This window comes from Pinus tabuliformis, chromosome 5_2, assembly GCF_031772625.1.
Source record: "Pinus tabuliformis cultivar Carrire ecotype Pingquan chromosome 5_2, CPIR1, whole genome shotgun sequence".
Classification (NCBI taxonomy): Eukaryota; Viridiplantae; Streptophyta; class Pinopsida; order Pinales; family Pinaceae; genus Pinus; species Pinus tabuliformis.
Window position 1 is genome coordinate 1,062,897,078 of NC_142306.1, and position 8,536 is coordinate 1,062,905,613.

An 8,536-nucleotide genomic window follows, 5' to 3' on the forward strand; every position below is an offset into this window, starting at 1 on the left:
GGTCCGAACCTCAGTGCAGCTCCTTTTCCGTTTGGCGTGGTGGCTCCAACTGGATGTAATGGGACCAGTTTCCCAGTGATATATGAGTTGATGGGTGATTTTTTTGTAATGTATAATGGAAGTGATAAGTGTTCTATTCTACAATGCAAAAATATACAAAGATAACTAATATATCCCGATATTCTTTTAACAACACGATTTTTTATTGTTTCTATTAAACAAATAACCATAAAGATGAATTATTCATAAAATAGAAATATGCATTCATATAATAATTACTTTGTTTAAGTAGTTAAACAAAGTAATAATAATAACATTATTGCATTGATCATAATATATCACTGACATATATATTCAAATGATAACAATTCTAAAACATTCAGAAATGACAAGCTAAAGAATTGTTGGAGAAACATATATATATATATATATATATATATATATATAGATATATATATATATATATCAATAATAGCAATGTTGAAAAATGTTCATTCACATAGAGAAACAAGACAAGCACAAAGATAAAAGTACCGTATGCATTTGAATTCTCCTGATGTAAACAACATTCAGATTCTACCTTCCTATCTGGGAACACCTTCAAAAGATGCAATAGTGAAAATATTATAAAAGCCTCTTCAACAAAAATGCAGAACTTTGGTCCAGTTTCTGATCAAAAAATATTGGAAGTACAGTAATGCAACTCCCAAGTCAAGTCTTAATACAAATTGAGGACCCTTTCTAAACACATGAAAGGGTATTTAGATACTAAAAATAACAACAAACTATCAATAAAAATCGTTATGCGCTGGTTTAACTATAAACATATAAATCTGGGATTTATCAAGAAAATAGTTGTGTTGTGGCAGTTGAAATGAATTCATTGTATCGGCTCCTTTTCCTGTGTTTGCAGCTGACAGATTGCGAGCATAGGCTGGATCTGGAGGCTGACTCATCCGGGAGTGTAGTTGAGTTGTATAGGTGGCATCAAAGGGTTTGGAGATCATGCAGTTGATCGCATCTGAAAGACATTTCATGGCCATTTGCTGGTTGTGTGGCTTGACAAGGAAAAACCAAAACGTTTCCCATGTCAAGCTCTGGATTCCTCCAATCTGCTTTTCCCTGTGTGCCAGCTCCTGTTTCCATTGTTGTTCCAATGATTTTGCTTTTGGGAGTCTTCCTAGAGAGCAATCAGTGATCAAATTGGACATATGAAAACTATTATTTATCAATTCGATCAAACTATTCATTGCAGCTCTGCATCTGGACATTGCTCTTTCAGCTTTTATTAACTGAGACTCCCATTCGGAAAATAGGATTTCCTTATGCGATTCCTGTATTCTGGGCATATTGGCAGCCATTCCTTCTTTGGAATCTTGCCAGGACAGAAAATTATTTAACTTTTCATCTGTCTTATCTAATTCAAGTCTGGCGTCTACTGCCTTTTCAATCATTGATGTACAAATATAGCATAAGGGTTTGGCTAATGATGTATTGTGGCAAAGAATATCCAATTGTCAGGATAACCTTTATACTTTTCTATTTGTTCTTTCATTTTTGCGATTTGTTTCTCCTTTGCCTTCATTTCTTTCTCTCTTAATATCTGAAGCTTGCTCAACTCTTGAGACAACTCCTTTTGTTTATGAAGAGTCTTCTCATCAATCCTTTGCTTTTCCAGCTTCAATTTCTCTTTTATTTGTTCATTTAGTTTCCTCTATTCTATTAACTGTTGTTCAAGCTTATTTATATTTTGTTGTTGCTCTGCCGATTGTACCTCAAGTTGGGTAATCATCTAATCTTGTTCCCTCATCAAATGGCTAACCTCTATGGCTTTATCCATTATCATCGTTGTGTAGGCTCCTGTGAACTGAGATAGCTTTGTCAAATCCTCAGAGGGATCGACTTCTGATCTCCATACCACGTTCATCATCTCTGCTTGAGGAGTTAAAAGAGGACTTTGATCAATTTTCCTCCTCTTCCTCTGTCTTTTAACTACAGCTCTGTGCTTCGGACTGTAGAAGACATCAAGTGGTGGTATTTCTTCAATTTGCAGTACAATCTCCTCAGTGGGATTCTTGGGAATAATCTCTATGTCCTGCTGAATTCTAGGTAGGCCGCTTGTTCCTTCAATTGGAACTGTGATAACTTCTGGCTTCTGTACTGTAGGCATTTCTAGTGTAGTGAGCTCTTGGGATTTATTTGGGTTATTAATGATTGAGTCGAACTGCTCCCATTCCTTGATTAACTTAGGATCAATATGAATATTCGTATCAAGGGGCTCACCAGTTCCTTCCTGTGTTTGCTCCCTTTCTAGGGTCCTTTCTTTCTCAGGAGTCTTTTCACTAGTTTTCTCTTCAACCTGGCCTTGTGGTTGAACCACAGAGGTAGTATTTAACAAGTCCAGAGGTAGCGTTTCCAATCTCTGTGTTCTAAACTTGTAAAATCCCTCTAGTCCCTCTGCTCCTAATTTGATTTTAGCCAATTGTTTCACCTAAGAAAATACCTCGGCTGAAGCAAATAAATCATCATAAATATCCTTCTCATGATCAAACTTGGCGATTTTGACTTGAGAAGTGACATTGTAGGCAACTGATTTGGGGTCGTACTGCCTTTTTGGGATGATTGCTAACTTTAGAATTTTTATTTTCTCAATTTCCTTCTCTGCATGTTTGAAATCATGCAGAGTGAAAGCACCACATCGGAGGGGAAATGAAGGCCACATGTGCTTTTTAGATTCCTTTACGTTCCTTGATGTCCCTTCTACTATTATCTGATATGCCAATTCTCTGGCAAGTAGCTTATTCGAGATGTATAAATGGATAACATGAGGGTTAGCAGTGATGCCGAAAATTCTAATGTAGGTGAACTTTTCTTCACCAAACCAACTACCAATTGCAGTTAGGTCGACAAAGGCTTTCTCGGACAATCTAAGAGCGAGTTTATTGAATATGGCATAATACACGGGGAGGATGAAACCTTGACAGATTCTATACAAATGATTTTTGTAATTAGCTTTCCAAAGTTCCTTATGATAGATGTGAATGGGGTTCAGGTCTTGTGGAGTCCATTTCCATCCTAGAATGGGATATTCAGAATTGAAACAGATAGTGTCCATAATATAAGCACTCATGTAAAACGGGGGTATCACCCGGGTAGTCACAAACCTGTTTTTCCTATAGTCAAGTATCTGGTTGGCCATTTTATCAGACAAAATGGTCACCCAATCCATGATATAGGCATTAATTGCAGCCTCCATTAATGGTACCATCTCTATAGAAAATTTAGCAGAATCATGGACTCCAAAGAGTCTACACATCATTACACCAGCATAACAATAAGGAGAGGCCAATGAATCTACGAAGTACATACTTGATGATTCATGTTTGTGTTTGGTCGAAAAATGCCTCCATTGTCTGATAGGATCCGATTCAATGGCATTTGTTTTGGCGAAAGCCTCCAAGAATTCTTTGTTATATCTCTTCTATAGTTTGAGCAAATGGTACATTGATTTGATATCTTCTACTCTGAACACCCAAACATTCTTCCATCAGTTGTAAAGAAAGTTTTATCTGTAATATTGATGTTCTCAATAACCCATTTGACCACGTCATTATAGGGTAAAACTTTGGTGCGAGCTGCTATTCTATGAAGATAGGAGTAGGAAAAAATTTTAAGAGTATTCTCTGACTTATCCGTGCCATCTACTGTTACTTCCTCTTCGATTTCTTTAGGATCCTCAGCTTCCAACAAATTGTAGATACTCTCCCATGAAGCTTGGCCTAGACCAAGGCAGGTAGTATCTGATATCAGGACTTCCTTTACTGGTTCTTCTTTAGCTATGACAGGAGCCTTTGGTTTCTTTTCTTTCTTTGTCATTTTAGCCGAATTCATCAACTCAGACTTGTTCTACAGAGGAAACAAAAGAACGTAACAGAGAAACAAACTAGTTCAAAGCAAATGCATAATACAAGGCTTAATGGTAATTCAAGCATGATAAGTAATACGAAATGAAATATTACTGTTACACAGTAATTTGTCACCATTGGTCACCGTCCCTGTTACCCCTTTCCCGTACTTTGGAGGACTCATTCCGGGACCTGTGAGCAGTGACATAACTTGAAAACACTTGCATTATGTTCCCCTAAGTATGGACTTCATGTGCCCTGAAGACACCTCTTGCAAAATATCCCTGAAAAGTTCCCTTTTTCCATTAGCGCAGGTCCACAATGCACTACCCGCGGCAATGAATGAGATCCTCAAAAGAAGGTGCGACCATTGGCGCTCTGTCTTAGAGTAACACCCGTGCCCAGATGTTTTTTCCCTTCAAGTCATGAAGTCTTTTGAGGATAAAGCTCATCTTCTAGATGTCGAGAGTCATCATCTATCCTTTACATCTATCCACAGCGGCTTTTTGGAGATAATGCCAATCCATAATGGGTGTCTTGATTCATTGTATTTTCTTCCCCTTCTCCATCTATAAAAGTCTATCCTCATGCATTTGACAAGCTAGTTTTTGGAGTGATGCTAGTTGTGATAACGCTTGTCTTGAGTGATAGTAAGAGTCTTGGAGCATAGGGAGGTTATGCTGCCAGAAGTCTGAGAGAGAGAAGGTCTATTGCAAGACATGTATAGCTGCTCGCCCAGCCAGAGGAGAGAATCAACGTCAGAACTTTGGTTGTATCTTTCTCTGTTGATTATTCATTAATGAACGACTATCATTATGGTTCCGATCTTACTGTTTATGATGATAATGTTTGATCTATTTCCTTTCTGACTGAAATATAGTTGTATTTTAGTGGATTTTATGCTTGTATTCGCTTCGTTCTTTACATGTGCAGGTATTCGTTCGTGGGGATCGTGAGGATTGTGACCTGCCGAAGCAAGGGAACGGGAGTATCAACTCTTCTTCGACATTAGCGTTGGACTCCAGGTTGGTTCTCATAATCCACTTTCAGTTTGCAACTAGGAACTTGCATGGTAGCGTGAATTGATTGTTGCTAGACCCATTTTGGGCTAGTGGGATCACCTCTGTCCGCAGAGGGGATTTACCTCTCCAACAATTACCATGGATGAAATCCTCAAAGGATTCAACCTTAACTATTGTATTAATGACTGCCATAACTTCCAATCGTGATAATTAAATGTAATCATGATATGTCACATCACACATTTTACTGACAATCTCTTAAAGCAGATCTCTTGGCTTTCCCGATCAGCGATTAGTGAAAATCGCATATCGCAGATCGGGAGGTTCAAAGGTATAGCTTAAGCTGTTACCACAGGTTGCTCCGATTGCGATAAGGTGTGAGGAGGCAGGATAATTAACAAATCATATGTTTTTCGTTTATTATTGATTTAAAGTTTAAACCTGCCAATATACGTTTAATAACCTTTTATCGAAAAGCGCACTTTCCTTTATGAGATCGCATCGGTGAATTCCAAAGGGCTTTCGTTATGTGTCTCATGGTATCTGTGATGGCCGATTACAATTGTATTATCGCATCGGAGGTTTGGCATAGACCTTTGGGATGCTTCGTTGTTCAACTTGCGATTTGCGATCTCCGATAACATTATCACATCGGAGATTTGCCAATGAGAACTTATCCTTTTAAATAAAGGATGTGACATATTATTTTACATTTGTTTTACAAAAAGGTGTTGGATAATATCTATATCGGATCGGACCTTTTCATAAGGACTTGCATGTGTAATGTGATTAAAACCAAGCTTGAAATTAACATTGAATTATTGATTTTAACTAAAAAGGGGCCCCATTTTATGTTAAAGTTTTGGATAAAAATTTTGAAATGGGGAGGGTTTTTGTATAGCACAACACCAACCAAACTCTATTTCAACATAGCAATTGAAGATATATCCATTGTGTGAATGTACAGTCAATTGATAAATTTAGAGATTAGGTTGTTAAAGAGAGCCCTCTCTTGATTGAAGGGGCTAGCCTTCAATTTGTAAGATTGGTTTGTAAAGGTTACCTTAGAGAGTTTTTTGTTACAGCCAAGAGAAACTTTCTGAGTGATGAAAAAAGGGACAGGAAAGGTGGATCGAAGGTATAGAAGGCAAAAGAAGTTGAAGAAAACTTGTTTTTGGGATATATCTCTCTCATACATATGAAATTTTAGGTTTTCTGAAGCTAAAAAGGAGGTCGAAACTGCAACTTTGAACTGCAAGAGAGGGAGTTGTAGTGACAAGTTGTTGGAAGAAAAAATATTCTATCTTGACCTTGCTGACCTTGGGAGGATCTGTCTTGCTCAAGAACGGACTCAAGAATAAGCTGGATTAGGATTTTTTCTAGCAATTACTAGCCCAAAATTGCAGGACAAACCTACAGGGCCGAAGTTGCGGCTAAAAGTCGGTTCATGTAGGATCAAGCTGTGATAAACTGAATGGAACACTTGGTACTTGGAGGAGGCCTTGTGTTGAGAATGCAACAAGATGATGGAGCTTAGTGGAAAGAAGTCGCCTTCACTAAGTGGGCCCGCAGGCTATTTTTGGCGCAAAGTCTATTTTTAGACATATGGATCATGGTCTATGAGTTGCAGGATGCTATTTGTGGATGATTGCTCATGTTGGTAAAAATAGATGGACTTCTATTTTTATACATATGGGCGGATTCTATTTTTAGACTGTCAGGCTAAAAATAGAACAGTCGAATATTATTAGCTCATAATAATATTTGGACTATAAACATTATCTTATCCTCTTGGAGCACTTCAGTTTGAGCTACAGATGTGGCACATGCAACTGTCAGAAGGAAATACGCTTTTCTTGTGGGTCAGTTGAGCTATTGCATGATGGACTTCAGTTAGAACTCAAGTGGTTGAGTTTGGTGGAGTTGATTGAGGAGTTGATGGAGTTGTGTTCAGTTTGACTTGGTTGAACTAGTTGTATTTAGTTTAACTGCAAATACACTAGTGATGAGTGATGTGAATTAATTGTTAATTAATTCGCTAATTATTAACTCATAAAGCAACTAAAGAATACATCAGTTAACTCTCAGTGCATGGACAGTTCAGTGGAGACAGGGGTTAGAGGTTGAGATTGCTATCAATTGTGACTATAGTTGTGCATAAGATCTTGCACAATCAATGGGATTGAGTAATGCCAATGAGTATTGTGTGGCTCAGCCAAGGAAATACGAGTTTGGTTCAGCCATTCATCATTATTCTCATGCAGGATTGCGCAGTGGAGGAAGGCAAATAGTGGAGGAGATTTTAGGCATCAGATCTGAGCTAGTTTGTGTGTAACAGGTGGAGATAGTACTGAGTACTTGTGAGCAGTATTGTACTATGTATTGTTACATGTTCTCAATCATTATAATATACAGATAGTGTGGGGTTTTCAGCTGTATGCTTTCCCCGGGTTACATACTGTGTTAATGTGTGCATGCGATTGATGTTTCATTGTTTTTAATGTTGCAAAATTGATGATCAACGTAGAGGAGGTTATGTATTATGCATGTATTCCGCAATAGTGTATAATCAGGGTAATATCTGTGAATAAGTGTCATATTATTCAAAATTTCTACAGCTTGGTCTAGGGTTTAGGTCTTTATTGCCTCATTTGAAGCATATTCTATAAGAAGAGAAGAGTTTATAGGTTTTCCCCTTATAGGGGTTTTTCCCTGGCTTGGAGCCTATCTTTTGTGTCCACTGTCTTTATTTTTTTTCTCTTGATGTTTGTTTGATGTAGAATATCTAATAAAGAAACACGAGAAGAATAATAAAATTCACAAAAAAGTATTAACAAGTCCAAGCTTATCCCTAAAGTATACAAACTTTTCCGTGGATAGAGGCTTTGTAAGAATATCGGTTATCTTCTCATCAGTATAGATGTAGTAGATCTTCATTATGCCCTTCTAAATCATGTCATGAATGAAGTGGTACTTGATCTCGATGTGCTTTGACCTATCATGGAAAACTAGATTTTTTGCAAGCTTCACACATCTTTGATTGTCGCAATATATCACGGTCGATTCTAGCACCTGATGAAATATTCCTCAAAGTAACTTTTGAAGCCACGCTAGTTCACAACTCGCTAAACCAACTACAATATTCGTTGCCTCGGAGTGTTGAGTGCAACAAATTTTTTCTTCTTGCTCATCCACGAAATCATAGTGAAGCCAAAACTAAAAAAACCTATGGATGTACTCTTTATATCTTCATCACTCCTTACCCAATCTGCATTTATATATCCCCACATTTGTTTATCACTGTTTGAGACATATATCAAACCATAATTGGTTGTACCACACAAATGTATCAATATATGCTTTTTTGCTATCTAATGATCATTTCGTTGTTCCACTTGGAATTGGCTTAGAGTGTTCACTGCAAAGAAAATGTATGCCCTAGTGTTAACCAAATACATCAGTGAGCCAATCAGCTTCCAGTACATGGATGGATCTACCAAATCTAACTCAAAGTCTCTTAACTTTCTCAAAGTTGTCACCATGGGAGTTACCATAGATTTACAGTCCATCATTCCAGCAAGATCTTGATAATATACTTCCCTTGACCAA